Source organism: Lactuca saligna, chromosome 4 (genome assembly GCF_052625555.1).
Source record: "Lactuca saligna cultivar CGN05327 chromosome 4, ASM5262555v1, whole genome shotgun sequence".
Lineage (NCBI taxonomy): Eukaryota > Viridiplantae > Streptophyta > Magnoliopsida > Asterales > Asteraceae > Lactuca > Lactuca saligna.
In genome coordinates this window covers 318,747,980-318,766,136 of record NC_136420.1, presented here as the reverse complement: position 1 = coordinate 318,766,136, position 18,157 = coordinate 318,747,980, and positions in this window count along the sequence as shown.

Below are 18,157 nucleotides of genomic sequence, written 5' to 3'. Positions count from 1 at the left end.
ATCCGTTAAGATGTCCCAAAAAAACAGAGGAACTTGTTGAGTTTATAGAGAAACTCAATGAGTTAAGGCGAGTTGCCCCGATGCTGAATATGGTAGAACTCGATGAGTCTGAGGATAACTTGAAGAGTTGACTCACTTAATCATGACTATGGGTAGCGAGGGAAATCGGCGAGTCAGGGGGATGACTCGACGAGTTGGATCGCGATTTCAGGGTTCTAATTTATAGAACTCGGCGAATTGATGGATCAACTTGGCGAGTTGAGTCAACCCAAAACGTTGACTTTGACCATAATGTTGACTTTGACCAGGGGTAAAATGGTTATTTTACCCTAAGAAGGATTATCAATTTTTGATTAAGTGTTATTGTGATAATGATAGTTGGGGAGTCGTTGGAGCAGCCATCAAAGATTCCTCACACGAGACTTCATAGTTAGCTTACGAGGTGAGTTTTCTTCAGTAGGAACGGGTCGAAAGCACCAATGGCGGCCCATGTAGATTATGTATGATGATAGTGGCTAAGTGTGGGCAGGGCCCGTATCTTAGAATTATTTATGATTAGTAGCTAAGTGTGGGTAGGGCCCGTGTCTTAGCATTATCTGAGTATGATTATGAATTGGTAGATTATGGTATACTTGTTGTCTGCGTGATACTTGTATGTATGTTTAGAAAGCAGGGTTTGGGCGGGGACCCATATCCTCTAAATAGAGGAACGTGGGCGAGGCTCGTACTTCCTAGCTAGCTGAGTGTGGGCGAGGCCCATATCTCATAGATAGCTGAGTGTGGGCGAGGCCCGTATCTCATAGTTAGCGGAGTGTGGGCGGGGCCTGTATCTCATGGAGTATGGGTGGGGCCCGTATCTCCAAGCAGCATGATCATGTGTATGGTATGTGGTAGTTTGGGGAGACTCACTAAGCTTCGTTGTTACAATTTTCATTTTTGGTTTCAGATAGTTCCGCTAGCAAGGGGAAGATCTCGGGATGACTGCATGTCACACACCACAACTTTTAGCCTGGGATGATTTACTATGATGTTCTGAAATATGATTTAAATACATTGACAGTTGTTTATGACAATTATGAGATACGCGATTTTTTTTTATTTGATGAATGATACACATGGTTTTTATTTATAATTTAAAACATAATTTTTAGACCGTATTTTTGTGATGTTTCAAATGTCTTAAAAACACTCTTTGCAAGAGGATGAGAAGGATAGAGGAGGCAAACTCTTAGAAATTCAGCTCTTCTAGGGTTAGAAGCATTAGGGCCAAAAATCACAAGGGTTAGGCTCCTTATATACTTGTGGTTTCTTAGTCATAAAGTTATGGTTTGCGAGTGGAAGCCCTAATTTCTTACTTAAGGCCTAAGCAGCCCATGGACACCTCAATAGAAGTCCATGGATGAAAACTTATAGGGCCACCCTATAATTTTCGTCCACTCTTATCCAAGGAGTCCAAGGGCCCAGTTTCACAACTATCAATGATTTGCAAAACAACCCTTGTATATATAATTAATTCCTTTAATCCTAAAATTAATTCCAAATTAATTTATTATTAAATAATAATTAAATAACATGATTTCTAATTAACATATTATTTTCATAACACATTAATAAATCATTTATATCAATTTATTATTCCAAATAATAAGTTCAACTTCTCTCCAAAAGTCATCATGTCAAGTTGCAAGAGTGAAGGCAACCCAAAAGGACTTGTGCTTCTATTAATTCAAGTATATACCTATTATAGTTACGAGCTTAGACACCTAATCTAATATTCTCCAACTTGGATAAGTCTAATAATTATAGTTGCATGTATGACTTCAAATATTGGCAATCAATCGTAGCTCTTAAAGCCGTTGTCGAACTCCGCCCTAGTCAGATATGTGTCCTTAGATAAGTGATCAAATATTCCTCTGTTCTACAAGATATTGTATGAACATGAGACACGGATTATAATCACTCTCTCTGGCCAAGATTTGTTTCTCTATTTTTGATTTATGAAGACTGAAATTAGACTACTAATTGACCACATCGATTCAGTCCAGGCTTGGCCAAGCGCTTTAGATTTCAGCACCAAATCATCAAGGGGCCCACATATATCTCTTTTTCCATTAAGGAAAAAGGAACGGATAAACTTCAACTCATATTCTTTCACTATTCACTCTTGAAATCATGCACAACAATACGTTTTATAACATCAAGTTACTGATGAGTTTACATATTATTATTGCACAACTGACTCGTAAACAACAACTCATATGTGTCCGTTTCAAGAACATAAGATATTATCATCTCAAAATTACTCATGATAAAATCCATGAAGTAATTCTCTTAGCGTGGGTTAATCTGATACTCAAATCTCCATTTCAAGAATACTCATGATTGTGGCAGTAAACCATTGCTATGTCTAAACCCTTAGACAATCTACAATCCAATTCACGATAGTCTTAACTCACTACTTACTTCCAAAGTATGATCGATGGTGGATGTTTTGAATAATCCAATTATTCGGGAAGTAAAACATGCAAAGTGAAACACAATAATAACCTAATTAATTATGGTCTCAAAACTATTGAATATAAATAAAAAACTTATTATTTAATCACCATATTAATTAGACTTTATATAATGTTTCGAGTAATCAACTAATCACTTGAATTAAACATTAGTCTTGCCATGTAATAAACATTCATACTATGTCTCTCTATGGTCCTTCCTTTGTGAATAGCTCAATTGGACATTATTCCAATGATACTCATATCACAATTCCAAATCCTTATTACAAGTGTAAGAATTTCCAAAATTCTTGTCACCACTAAATGTATTAGAATCTAACCTTTCAGTCAATGATCCTTTTGTGATGACGTGGCGTAGAAGTCTCAAAGACTTTGCCTACGATGTCACAAAATGCTCCAATGAAACTTTGTTACTTTAAGCAATTTCATGGTAATGAAGTGTCAGATTCAAGGTAACTCCTTGAACATCTTTGCATTAAGGTTTCTAACTCACATTCAGATTTTAATCACCAACTACCATTATGGAAACCTTTCCATATTTCCATATGAGTATATATTTTGATCAAGAATTATCTGACTCTGAAACATGTCAGTATGATCCATCCAAATGCTATACTTCCACCTATCCATAAGCAGCCAATATTTAATGAACTTCTGATTGTCCTTTAATAATTGTTCAACAACTCTAGTCATATCCAGTTTCAATCCTTTTCCCTTCTAAATTCCTTAGGAATTTGAAAAAATTAGAATAAGCGAATATTATAGCATATGTAATCAATCCAATATTCGAGACATATGGGACTCGACACCATAAGGTCTCACATAAAGATATGATACTTTATCAGTCTCTTGCTATAATATTTCCATATATTGACTTTCATATGTTGAAACATTTCAACACGATATTCGTATACGTACTAGACTAATTTCCATTGAAACTTCAATCTAAAACTCTTAGATTTGAAATGAAGTATAAGTGCCTTCTTCCCTATAACTTTTAATAGCGAAACAATTTTCAAACTTTGCAACTCGCAAATTTGTAACCTTTGTTTCCTACAAATAATGTTGCTAACCTGCAACACTCAGCAAAACAATTATTTTCCCACTAGCATAACAATTATGCTCCTTTATGCACACCAATTATGCTCACTCCTGCATAACGATTATGCTCCCATTAGCTTTGACATGTACCCTGAAATCAAATGGACTTCTAGAAATCAATACTATTGAATTTATTTCCAAATTTCAGATTTTTGATACGTGGTACTTTGATAAGTCTTCATCTAGATTTCTCAATCTCATACACCTTCATTAGATAGCATACATGTATGTTTAAACCCTTTCAAAACTTACAACAATAAGTCTTGAACTTTCAAAAAGTCCTTTACCAGTTCTCACAATTCGAACTATGAAAAGGGATGCCATAATCATATAAAAATTTGAGAATGTAGTTATCACAACTGCTAACCATAATGATGTCAATCAAATTTAAAATATACTACCGAAAGTTTTTCCTCATAATCATTTTCATGAATTAGACTGAAATTTTTTGCCACCTAGATTTTATGGTGTATGTGTTCCAATCCATGTGAATTTATCAATTCCAACCTACAATCATAAGATAAGGCTGAGGACAAACTAAAATCAAAATTTGTTTTTCCTTTCATGGACTTAAGCTTATTTTTAATTTCTTGCTATATAATAGCACAAGGGCCTACTATGTCTTCAATGTTGTTTAAGCAACTCACTTCTATTAACCAATGTACTATCTCTGAACAACGTGTTCTGCCTTTTGCAATCAAATGAGAACCACATAACTCACATGCATTGCCAACTCAACTAGAAGGTGCATAGAAAAAAGAATGTGTCAACTGAACACGATAGGTTCAACCTCAGGTCGTGTGTTAGTGATAACAAAAACAAGTTTATTCTTGATTGACTCTTGAAACTCTTCAATTCCATTAAGACTCCCACATACTTCTTGACATATAAGTTTTGTCTCTCATGGAACAATCCTTGAAAAGCAAAAAAATATATTCAAAAGTTAGTGTGGATTCTTGACAAGAAAAACACTTCATGTAATTGGTCTTATTTTTTCCTTTGTTTCAACCAAAACAACACAACTACCAATTCCAAATGTGATAGACTAAGAAAACATTTTCACTCCATATTTCACGAGGTGTTATAAATCTACTTTGTTTGAAATAAGCTTTGAGATACGATTTGAAGTTACTAGAGTGTGACTCTAATACTTGATTTGATACGAAGTATGACTCATCTCTCGATTAAACCATTTCCACAATATTCGATTCCTCTTTTTAGTCACACAAATGCACTAAGATGTCCTTAGAGGATCAATTGTGACATGGTCCCATAATCATTAAGATGATAACAAAACATGATACTAAAGTACTCTCATTTCCTTTTAGATTGGAAAACCTTTATCTTTCTACCTAATAGATTCTTCATATTCGCTCTGCCGCTCTTTGAAACTTTTCAAAGAATCATAATTACACTTAATCTTATAAGAATAACCATATTTACCAAACCATCGGTAAATCTTGACAAATGTACTTATATCCCTTTGTGTTGGATCTAAATAGTCCACATCAATGTGTACTAGATCCTTCAGTCCTTCACTTTGACTTACATAAACATGTTATCAAAGAATTAGTCTCAATCTTCCAAAGATCTAGATTCTCATACATCACACAATTCGAATTGTATGACTCGAAGTTTCTATCCAACTTAAATTTAGGTGATGAGAATTCCTTTTCACTTGGTTGATTATCAAATTTCCACAAACGACATAATAAAGAATCAAATCCATATTTAACATTGCTAATAATAAATAGATAACCACCAATTCTCATAAATGTCATTGCAAGGATAAAGTAAAAATCCATTTTATTGATACTATGTGGAAAAATTTGTCCTTACAATGCAAAAATATGAAAACTATGTTTCTAGATATTTCCTAAGCAATCATTAATCTATGACAACTCCTAAGAAGCAGCTTCCAAAAGTTGCTCTTCTTAAGTCTCCTTCTTTCACTTAGATCCTGCAAAAACATCAAAATGTGACTATCACATCATGTGATAAGAATCTACGAATAGGAACTTAATAAAATAGAGTTAGATAATGGATGTACATGAAGTAGATCCGTACAACTTGAATTTACTATCTCTACGATCTTTCAGGTAGATAGGGCAGCTTTGCATCCACTGTCCTTTCAACTGGAAATAGAAATATATTAACTCTTAATGAACAACACTTGGGACTATCTCAGAACTGGCCTTTCTCTTTACTATACGGTGAAAAAAAATTGACTTTGGCCGATCCCTTTCCATTGGGAAGAGAAGCCTTTTATGGACTACCAATGTTGCTATTGTCCATGGAGTTTTGGGACACAGATCCTTCAAATACATTTGCTTGATTTTTTCTCTTAAGCATTTCTGCTTCAGCATCAATCGACATATATGACAGATCGATTAAGGTCACGTTGTGGTCCCTCTCATAGAAGTCTTTAATGAACTGAATATATTAGTTATGTAGCAAAACTAGAACCAAGTCAATGGCTAGCTCCCATGGGAAAAGGACACCCAACATTCCCAATCTGTCAATATGTCATTTTTAGAACAAGTCCACACATAGAATTTCCATCTAGGTGTTTGCATGCCAACAGGGCTTGAGTAACCTTAAAGTTTTCAATTTGAAGAATATGTGGGTCGGGGAGAATTACTGGAGGGGCGGAGGAAGAGTTGGAGAAACATGATTTCCAGTTCTACCATTTGAAGAAGGGAACAATCTTTCACCTTGATCAACTTGTGGAAGATCATCTTCAGATTGAGAAGAAACTATTTCCAGAAGGATTAGGAGACCATAGTTGTCTTGACTCGTCATCTATTAAATGGAAAAAAGAATTCAAGTTAGTTGACTTATTTAATGATTAATTATTAACCCAAAAATTAAATTAAGCCTAGTATCCATATTTTCTATTCGAATTCTGAAGAGGGATGTCGTAATCAAATTCGAATCTAGTTTAGGTAGGTAAGAATTTACCAGTTTTAATCTAATGAAACTCCTAGATCTTTCGAGATTCATTGAACTATTCAATGGCATGTTTAATCTCGATTATGCTCTCACTCTGTGAGTGGGATGTTGAGGATCACAAACAAGATGTGAATAACCATGCAAATTAGCTTGGTACTCTCAATGTAATTTATCACCCAATTGATGTGCCAGTTAACCACACACGTTCCATCGATCAATGATAATTTATGAGACACCCATTGCCAATAATATTAGTGTGTCGGTTAACCACATACGCTCCACTAACGCCTAATAAGGTGCAATGTGCAATTTCATAGGTTAGCATCAAATTCACATTTTTCCTAAATTACCTAAGAATGGGATTTTAGAAAATGGTTTAGTTACTTTATAATTCATTATACTTTTAATGATAGTTTAGTGTCCTATCAAACCCATTCAGCTAACGATCCTCCACTAGTCAAGAGAGCGGTGGGTAAGAGTGGATACCCAATGGTGGTCATTTTATAGGCCGTTTCCTTAAACTCCCCTTATAGACCAGCTTTGTGAATGAGGCCAACTAACGGTAAGACTGACTTTCCGTGTGTATATATATATATATATATATATATATATATATATATATATATATATATATATATATATATATATATAATATAGAGTGTATTTAAACATATTAAATACTAAGGGTTTAATCCTTTAATAAATTACAATTTTAATTTAATTAAATTTAAACCACATATGTATTTATTAATTTAAATTAACAAAACCCATGAGGATATATTTTAGGGTTTTCCGTTTTAAATTTTCAAAATTACAATTACCACCCCAGTAAAGCGAATGTGGTGGCGGATGCTTTGAGTCGCAAGTCAGTTGGGTCTTCCACCCCAGCGATATGTATGAGGATAGCGGTGAATTCTCCGCTTGTGAGATTGATAAAAGATGCTCAGGTCGAGGGCATGCGGCCAGACAACTGCTGGAAAGGATCAGGGGCAAGAACTCCCAGTTTTTGTAGGATAGCTGGGGATTATTGACCCGATGCGGTTGGGTATGGGTACCGATGTCTGGTGGGGTTAGATAGACAGTCATGGGGGAGATTCACAACTCTCACTTTTCCATTCACCCAGGGGCCACCAAAATGTATCGTGACTTGAGTTTGAGTTATTGGTGGCCGTGCATGAAGCGAGAAATCGTTTGGTACGTCGAGAGGTGCTTGACCTGTAGGATGGTCAAGGTTGAGCATCAGAGGCCGCATGGACATCTACAGCTCTAGGAGACTCCCATGTGGAAATGGGAACATATCACAGTGGATTTCATTACCAAGCTATCGAGGACGGCGAATAGGTTTTATGCTATATGGGTCATTGTGGATCGATTGACCAAGAGTGCCCATTTTCTTGGCCATACGGGAGAGTTCATCGGTCGGTATGTTGCCCGATGTGTATGTTTGCGAGATCGTCGCTCGCCATGGGGTTTCGGTCTCCATTGTTTTTGACCTGGATGTTAGATTTACCTCCCATTTTTGGCAGAAGTTCCACAAGGAATTGGGCACGCGGTTGCATTTTAGTAGAAATTTTCATCCACAGGCCGACGGTCAGAGCGAGCGGACCAATCGGACCCTTGAGGATATGTTAAGGGAGTGTGTCATTGACTTTGGTGGGAGCTGGGATTCCTAGCTACCCCTTGCAGAGTTTGGCTGCAACAAAAAATATCATTCCAGCATTGGCGCCCCGCCTTTCGAGCTATTGTATGGTTAATAATGTCGCACCCCGGTTTGTTGGGGTGAGGTTGGATACAGGGTGATGGGACAGATGGAGGTAGTCTTGCAGACTATCGAGTAGATTTAGCAGATTAGACAGTGGCTACTAAAGAGCTCAATTTAGTGGTTTGGTCTAGGCTCTACGATTTAATAGTAGGGAGTGTGTTGGTAGCTTGTTTTGTAATAGTTTACGGTTGTAATGAGTTTACGGCCGTAAACACCTTACAGCCATAAAATCTTCTTGGTCGTGGGGTATATAAATAGTGGGTTAGTCATATGTTTTGTTGTTGTTGATGCCTTTAGAGTTCACGGCTTCCATCATGTTGTACCAGACATGTATTGCTATAAAACGTGTGCAAGCTTGGTTTGTTCTCTTTCTGTGTTTATTATTGCTTTGTGTGATTGTATTTTCTTTTGATCTCTGGTAAGATCTGTTATTTGGACCTTACAATTGGTATCAGAGCAAAACCAGTGTCAAAGCAATCTACAATCGATTTTGGAGCGAGTTTCTATTGACTTGAGACTGTATTAGCGTTTTTCTGCAAAAGGTTTTCGGTTTCATCGAGAAACTGAAAAACTTGTTGATTATAGCTTAAGCTTACGGCTGTAATCTCCGTTTACGGCCGCAATCCCATCAAGGTTCTTGGGTCGTACACTTCAAACGGAAAGATTTGGACCGTAAATCTTCGACTGCATCCTTGAACCGTAAACTTTTGACCGTATTCCATCTCAACCGCAAACCTCGAGTTTACGGCCGTAAGGTGTTTACGGCCGCAAACCTAAATTTGACAGTAATCTCATTTTAACAGCAAATTTAATTTTCATTTTAATCTTAACTAATTTATTCAAAAAAATACAATAAAAAAATGGAATCTCAAAGTCAAACTCATTTTCAAGAACTTGATGTTGTCATGGGCACCACTACACAAATTCCAAGGTTAATGTCTGCTGACGGCTTTCCCGAGTGGAAGTACAGAAGCGAGAAATACATAAAAATGAAAGACTTCAAGATCTAGAAATGCATTATCAAGGATCCAGTCAAAATCACCACTACAGTTGTTGGGCAAGTGGTCGACAAAAAGATAGACAATTACACTAATGAGGACTTTGAGAGTGTAGAAGAACAGGAGAAGGCATTGGCTATCTTAACTATGGCTCTTTCACCAGACATTGTTCAAGGTTTCAGAGAGTATACGTCTGCTAAGGATTTGTGGGAAGCTTTAATTGAGGTTTATGAAGGGAACGAAGATATGCAAGAGAGTCGCCAAGACATGCTACGACAACAATTCAATATGCTCAATTATGTTCCTGGAGAGACTCTTGAAACACAACTGCATCGGTCCACAACTCTCAATACTGAAATGACTATGGCTGGGATTTTCTATACAAAATCAGAGATAAAAAAGAAGCTACTGAATGTTCTCCCAAAATCTTGGGACATGAATGTGGTAGTCATTAAGAAGACTAAGGATCTCAAGCGTCTCTCTCTCGCTGAAGTAATGGCAGTCATCAAAGCGTGTGATATTGATGACAAACAGCGGGGAAATCAACCATGTGAACTCTTATTCAGCTGGAAACCTTGGCATCTCGTCTAACAATGCTCTTTCATCCCTATCGTTTTCTCTTCCTTATGCAGGTCAATCATTTACTGCTCCACAAGTTCAGAAGCAGACCTTTCCCACTCCATCCGCTTCCTCTACATCATCTTCAACTGGGGCTTCTTATTCAAAGGGAAAGGAGAGTGATGAAAATCTTGCACTTACTTCAGGGCTTGTCAATTGCTACAATGAACTCGTAGCCGGAGATCTCCCACCTCAACTATCATTTGCTGATCTTGATCAGATTCACCCTGAAGATGTTGAGGAGATGGATATTACGTCGCAAATTGCCATGGTAGTATTTAGGGCAAAACAATTTGCCAAGAAGACTGGAAAGAACAATTGGGGAATGGGTGCTGATAAGAAGGTTGGGTTCAACAAGGGAAAGCTTCGATGTTTTAACTGTCATGAGCCAGGGCATTTTGCTCGTGATTGTTCACAGCCAAACAAAAGATTAAATAATGACAGGACAATAGTTGCAGTGGGAAACAATCGAAGTGGTACTCAAACAAACAACGAGAAGGCTATGGTCGCTTAGTTTTTTGACTGGGAGGATCAGATGCAGGCGTTGAACTTGTCTAGACCCGAAAATGCCCACATGGCATAAGTTTGTGATGATGCTCCGTCAGAGATTGTAGCAGCTGAAGATATGATAAAGGAGCTGCAATTTGCATTGATGGTATCTTCCTCTCATGATCTTAATACAACTGAGGTAAGTCTACCATCCTGTTCTCAAGCTTGTATTGATTATGTTAAAATTTTGCATGAGAAAATTGAGATATTAGATAGTGAGGTAAACATCCTTAAGATTCTTCGCGAACTTAATGTCTCATTAAAAAGGGAAGTAGAGGACCTTAGATATGAAGGTTACCAACTTAGAAAAGGTCAAAAACCACTTAAAGCCCAATTGGAATAAAAAATAAAAGACTTTAGGAAACTTCAGGAAGACTACAACAATAATTGTGAAAACTATGATTATGTAGTGAAACAAAACACTGAACTAGTGGCTGAAATTGAATCTTTAAAGGGAAAATTTGAAACTGCTGATTTTGACTTTAGGAAATTTGATGTCTCGAGTGAGGTCGTTGTAAATATGAAAGACCATTTCATGAGATTTAAGAAAAATCAATCAAAGGGTCTAGGTTATAATCAAGTGCCTCCTCCCTTCAATCATTCATATCAGCATAAGCCCTGTCCAAAGAAGAGATTGCCAATGAATCATTCATGGTTTATGGCAGGCCATCTAGTTTTGTTTCGGGAGGATTTATTAATGTTGAAAGTACTAACATTTCTACTTCTCTTGCAGATTAATCCTTGAATCAATCACAGAACGAAGTTGAAGGATCTATTTCTGACAATAAAACTGAGTCTGAATCTGAACTTTTAGTTCTTAATAAAGACAATATTTTTCTGATGTTTTAAGTGACAATGTTTTTTCTGGCGGTGTTTCTATTACTTTTGATACTGTTTTGAATGGTGTTTTGAATGATTTGAAAGTGTCTAGTTTGAATAATTTGGTTGACAATTCTGATGTGTGTGATAATAATGTTGAAAAACCACCAATTCCACAATCTTCTCCATTTAAAGTACCCTCGCTTGCTTCACAACCTATTTCTTGTTCATGTTCTTGTGATAGAAGCAAGGGTGATAGTATCGGAAGCAAGTTTGATCAATGTAGCACAAGTTATAACAATAACAAACAGATTTGTTTCAATTGTGGTGTTGGTGGTCATATAGCTCGAAATTGTCAAAATCGTATGTTTGTACATTTCGAATTTTCAAGAGGAGAGAACGAATCTGGAGGAAGGTCTTTAACTAGAAAGTCCTCTAGAAATCGTTCCCAGAATGATGATTGGGAAGATAGTCGGATTAGAAAATGAATCGTTGTTCAAAAGCATAAAAGGTTTTTTCATCACAAAGTCCCAAACAATTTGCCAAAACCGAGCATGGCCAAGTCAAGGTCGGTTTCGTCAAGAAGCAGTAGTGAGTCTTCAACCAAATCTTGTAGAAAATCCACATGCTTTAAGCAAACTGATAAACAGTCAACATTAAAAATATCAGGGATTTTTAGAAAACCTAATTATAAATGGATGGCAAAACTAACTTCCAACTCATCTTCCGTGACCTCTAAAAATTCTGAAATTTATCAATCTGAAAAGGCATCGGGACCACCCAGGAAAATAATGACTTGGGTTCCCAAATCTAACTAAACCCGCGCGTTTTGCAAGGATAGTTGCGGGGAAATGTCGTCAGACCCTAGTTCATCGACAACGGCTGTTCCCAACATATGACAGGAGATATCACCCAATTGCACAACATTCAGTCCTTTAATGGGGGGTATATCTCCTCTGCGGGTGGAGATGGTGGAAAAATTACTCAGAGATGAACTGTCTCAAATGGGGTTTTAAGTTTCGAGAATGTTAATTTTGCTCCCGAGTTGAAGCATAGTTTGTTAAGTGTTTCTCAAATCTGTAACAAGGGCTATTCTACGCATTTCACTGATAAGGAATGCATGATTCTCAAGCCAGGCTTTGTCATCCCAGAAGAGTGGATTCTTGTAAAATCTAAAAGGGATGGAAATTCCTATATCATCGATATGAATAGAAATCTTCCTGAACAAGTTACGTGTCTTTTCTCCAAGATCTCCGAACAAACTGAAATGCTGTGGCACATAAGACTAGGTCATGCTAATGCCAAGAACCTAAATCGTCTTGCGAAGAATGATATGGTCGTTGGATTTCCTGTCAAGGACTTCATTACGTCTGAAAAATGTGTGTCTTGTGCCCAAGGAAAGCACCATAGAAAACCACACCTGCCAAAACAGGTTAACTCAATTAGCCAATTGCTTCATATGGATTTGTTTGGACCAGTAAATGTTCTTAGCATCAACAGAAACTCTTACTGCCTAGTTGTGATTGATGACTTCTGTCGGTTTACGTGGGTTTTCTTTCTATCCAACAAAGTTGGAGTTGTTGATTTGATCAAGAAATTCATAGTCTTAATAGAGAACCAGACTAACCATCGGGTGAAGGCGCTTCATACTGATAACGGAACAGAGTTCAAGAATTCTATTCTCGACCACTTTTGCGCAGAAAAAGGCATCATGCGTCAATTCAGTTCTGCTCACAAACTCCAGCAAAATGGTGTTGCTGAAAGAAGAAATAGAACTTTAAAGGATGCTGCAAGGACGATGCTATGTGATTCAAAATTGCCAGTCTTCTTTTGGGCCGATGTGACATCCCCAATTTCACGGCCAGAAAAGACTGATTTGTTTATGCTTTTTTTTTTTATAAATCAGAGTGATCGTTTAAAGAAAACGGTTGCGGAATTTATTCCCAAAATAAAATATGATAACCATTTATTAAAACATTTCTCGACAAGAACGTATTTTCATTAAATAATAAAATCTCGGGATGTCATGTTCGTTACAGACCAAAAGCATAAACAATATAAAATAGACCTTACAATAGTTATTCAACTACTAATCTATAATCCAAAATCTCTCGTCAAGTCCACCAACTTATACCCTTGTGCCATTACCTGTAATGAAAATAAAACTGAGTGGGTCAGGCTTGGGAGCCTAGTGAGCATATAGGGTTTTCAACCCACAATAATATAATTATTATATGTAATCAACAAACAATCAACCCAATTACCCATCCCCATTATCTTCTTAAGGTTTTACTCTAAGGACTAATTATCCTTCATTCATTTATTCGTAAGGAATTTGGCACGAATTCCATTACTGCCAAAGCTTATTTATCAAGTACTAAATCCATAGTTATCTGGCGCTAACTCCATAGTCACCAAAGTTCACTTAACAAGCGCTAACTCCATAGTCGCCAAGGCTTGCTCAACAAGCGCTAACTCCATAGTCGCCAAAGTTTACTCAACGTGCACTAACTCCATAGTCGCCAAGGTTCATCAAATAGGCACGAAGTCACATCGTCGCCAAGGTTTATACAATAGGCGCTAACTCCATAGTCACCAACTATTCCATCTACCTATGTTCTACCCAACAATTTTGTAGATATAAATACTTACACAGTTTAAATCATTTAACACCTGTATAAAACTCCAATTTCCATGCCCATCTCAAATAGACAAATAACATATAAACACATAGCATGTATTTCATAGCAAATACGCCATATTTATGTGTTAGAAGAAAGTAACTACACACTCACACATATAAACAACAATAAACTTAATACACTCAAACCATACTTGTATTATTATCGTGTTTATGAAAGGTAGTATACACTCACTTGATCAGAAGATGATCGGACGGCACTACGACTTGCAGAAGTAGTATTCTTCGGTTGATCTGGAAGATCTCCACAAAAATCGAACTTCTCGCGGGCAGAGCTTCGGCTCGGGAACCGCACTTCTCGGGATCTTCGGGATCTCAGGACTTGCTTCAGGGCTCAAGAATAATACCGGGGCTTTAGGGTATTTCTGGCACGCAAATCGATGTAAAACGGGAGAGAGAAGATAGAAAATGAACAAAAGAATCGGCTGCCCTCGCATCCTATTTATAGGAGGCTGGAGCCTCGGAGTACGCAGGGCGTACAAGCGTACGCGGGGCGTACGCATCCGAATTCGTCACTGTATGTGTCATCCGAAGAACTCGAGTGCGAAGGTCTTCATGCTTCGCTGTACGCGGGGCGTACTTCGGATGAGTCCGATGACTCGCCTTCGGATAATACCGGGTTTTAATAATTAAATTTAATTATTAATTAATTAATAAACTTCGAAAATTAATATCTTCTTCATACCAACTCCGTTTTCGACGTTCTTTATATCCACACGTAGGTGAGACTATGCTCTTCGACTTTCGTTTAGACTCCGTCGGCTAATTTTGACTTTAATTTTTATTATTTATTTTTAATAGGTCGGGACAAAAAATTTCATTATAAATTCATAACTTCTTCGTCCGACGTCCGTTCTTGCCTAACTTTTTGTCGTTTCGCTACTAACAACGAGATCTTCGATTCTCGTTTAGATCGCTAAGGCTAAATATCACTCTAACGTAAATTTAGTTTTTACGTCATTCAACGTTGTGCCGGTTCTGTCGCGTAACTTTAACATGTCATAACTTCTTCGTTATAACTCGGATTTTGGCGTTGTTCATATGCACGGAAACCTTGTAACATATACTACAACTTAGTTAGGATTATTCATCCTAAATAATCTTCTATCAAAAAGTCATTTTTGACGCTTATTATCTCTAAATTGACTAGTCCTGATCTACAGGCATTACAATTATCTACCCCTTAGGTTGATTACGTCCTGGAATCATCAACGAAATAGGATTTGTATACTGACTCCATAAGTTATCTCTCCATTCTAAGTAATAACCTTGATGCTCAACCCTGCATCTGCTCTTCGTACTATGTTGGACTTTAGATCGACATCTTTAAGTTACAAAATAAATCCTTATTGTGGACTCCTTCTTCTTCTAAGGATAAATACATTCATTTATCTATTGTAACTAACCGATGGGTCGTGCCCCGATGACCTCTCATCGCGGTCGGACTCAATTAATATGACCACTAGGGTCGGAATAACCATCATCCTACTAGTCATTACCGAAACAAGGGAAATGACAAACTTGAATAAAACAAAATCAATTACTAGCTTCTTGATAACCTTGTGACTTCCCCTGATCCAAGCGTGAGTCCTGTGCTTCCGGTAGTATAGATCTCTACTACCATTCACACCTACTCATACTCGTCCCAAGTATTGTCTCGCAGTTAACCAAGTCACCATACATAAATCATATAATCACTCAACACATCAGATAACAAAACCAGGGTTTATATTAAATCTTGAAACTATTATACAAAATTTCAAGTTCACCCTATACTATGCCTCTAACAGGCTATGCTTCCTGATACAGACTATATATATTAATATGAAGTCTTCATCATTTAATCCTCCCATCCTTTTCTGCTTCGTTGAGGAACATGTTGAATGCCCTTGGCTGTGGAGGCGTGTTTTTCTGTGGGCGGTCTTTAGAAATATGACCTTCTTCGTTACACCTATAGCACACCTTCTTGATAGGTGCGCACTTGTTGGCGTAGTGCCCTGTCTTCCCACATTTGTAGCAAGTCATCTCCTCGCTACATTTCCCGAAGTGTTTCTTCTTACACTTCTCACACCACTTAGCTTCATCTCTTCCCCCAAATTTCGAGAATTTACTTTCTTTGTCGATTATTGAAGATCCTTCACGCTTCCTTTTCTCTCCAACTTCAGCTCTTTCCAGACCCTTTTCTTTTATTTGGGTCTCAGCATTCTTGGCTGCCCAGATGGCGGCTTTCAGAGTGGTTGCTTGTTTGACTATCGGACCAAAGTCCGCTGGTAATCCATTGGCAAACTTGTTGACCTTGGAAAGCTCAGTTGGAATTAGGTGTGGAATAAGCTTCATCTTCTCCGTAAAGCTCGTAGCGTATTCAGTAACGCTCAATTTTCCTTTATTCAGATTCTGGAACTCATTGTTGATTTCCATAAGATCTTGCTCAGAGCAATATTGCAATTTCAGTTGCACCACGAATTCTTCCCAAGACATCTTGCTAGCTTCCCCCTTGGGCATCGAACCAGCCAGTAATTTCCACCAGCTCAATACTCCAGATTTTAACAGAGGGATTGCAAGAGCGGTCTTCTGTCTATTGCTACACTCGCAACTTTCAAACATTATCTCCATTTCGGAGATCCAGTCCATGACTTGCACCGGTGTCGGGCTCCCAGAAAGACATGGTTGTTTAGATTCCATGAAATCCTTGTACTTGCATCCACGTCCATCATTTCCTCTATCCTGGTTGTTTTGGCGAACTATTGGTGGGTTGGCTTGACCAACGGTCCCACTGTAGTTTCCTCCTTCAGACTGCCCTCCATTTACTTCGGGCTCTTCAATTTGAATTAACAATTCCTCGCGATTCTGCCTGATCAGATGTCTGGTTTCTTCCATCTGATTATTCAACATTTCCTGGATCATCACTTGAACTCCGGCCATTGTCATTGGTTCAGGCACTACTGCTACAACAGGTATTTGTTTAATTACTGGTATTTGATTCTTGTTTTCATCAACATTTCCAACTCCACTCCTCGTTCTCACCAATTTTGATCTATACACCGAATAAGGTGAAATTAGATCCTTAGTCACGATAGATATTCAAATCATCCTTATCACTCCGAAACGTTTACATGTTAGTTCTAATATCGTAGACGCACACTTAGAATCCTAAACACATAAGGTTTCCATATCCGGTCGGCAACAGACCATAGATCCGAACAATTAACACCATATATGGCAAACGTATAACAATTAGCACATAATAGCATTTTAGGCAATTTTCCAAAAATAAAATAGTGCCTGTGTGAATTTAGGTGTACTACCTAAAATATAATGGACACACTCAACTCACAATCATTGCTTAGCATTCTAAGTTTATGTCTAGAAATAAATCCATATTCCTAGTTCGCTTAAACTAATGCTCTGATACCAACTGTGACATCCCCAATTTCACGGCCAGAAAAGACCGGTTTGTTTATGCTGTTTTTTTTATATATATAAATCAGAGTGATCGTTTAAAGAAAACGGTTGCGGAATTTGTTCCCAAAATAAAATATGATAACCATTTATCAAAACATTTCTCGAAAAGAACGTATTTTCATTAAATAATAAAATATCGGGATGTCATGTTCGTTACAGACCAAAAGCATAAACAATATAAAATAGACCTTACTATAGTTATTCAACTACTGATCTATAATCCAAAATCTCTCGTCAAGTCCACCAACTTATACCCTTGTGCCATTACCTGTAATGAAAATAAAACTGAGTGGGTCAGGCTTGGGAGCCTGGTGAGCATATAGGGTTTTCAACCCACAATAATATAATTATTATATGTAATCAACAAACAATCAACCTAATTACCCATCCCCATTATCTTCTTAAGGTTTTACCCTAAGGACCAACTATCCTTCATTCATTTATTCGTAAGGAATTTGGCACGAATTCCATTGCTGCCAAAGCTTATTTATCAAGTACTAATTCCATAGTTATCTGGCGCTAACTCCATAGTCACCAAAGTTCACTTAACAAGCGCTAACTCCATAGTCGCCAAGGCTTACTCAACAAGTGCTAACTCCATAGTCGCCAAAGTTTACTCAACGTGCGCTAACTTCGTAGTCGCCAAGGTTCATCAAATAGGCACGAAGTCACATCGTCG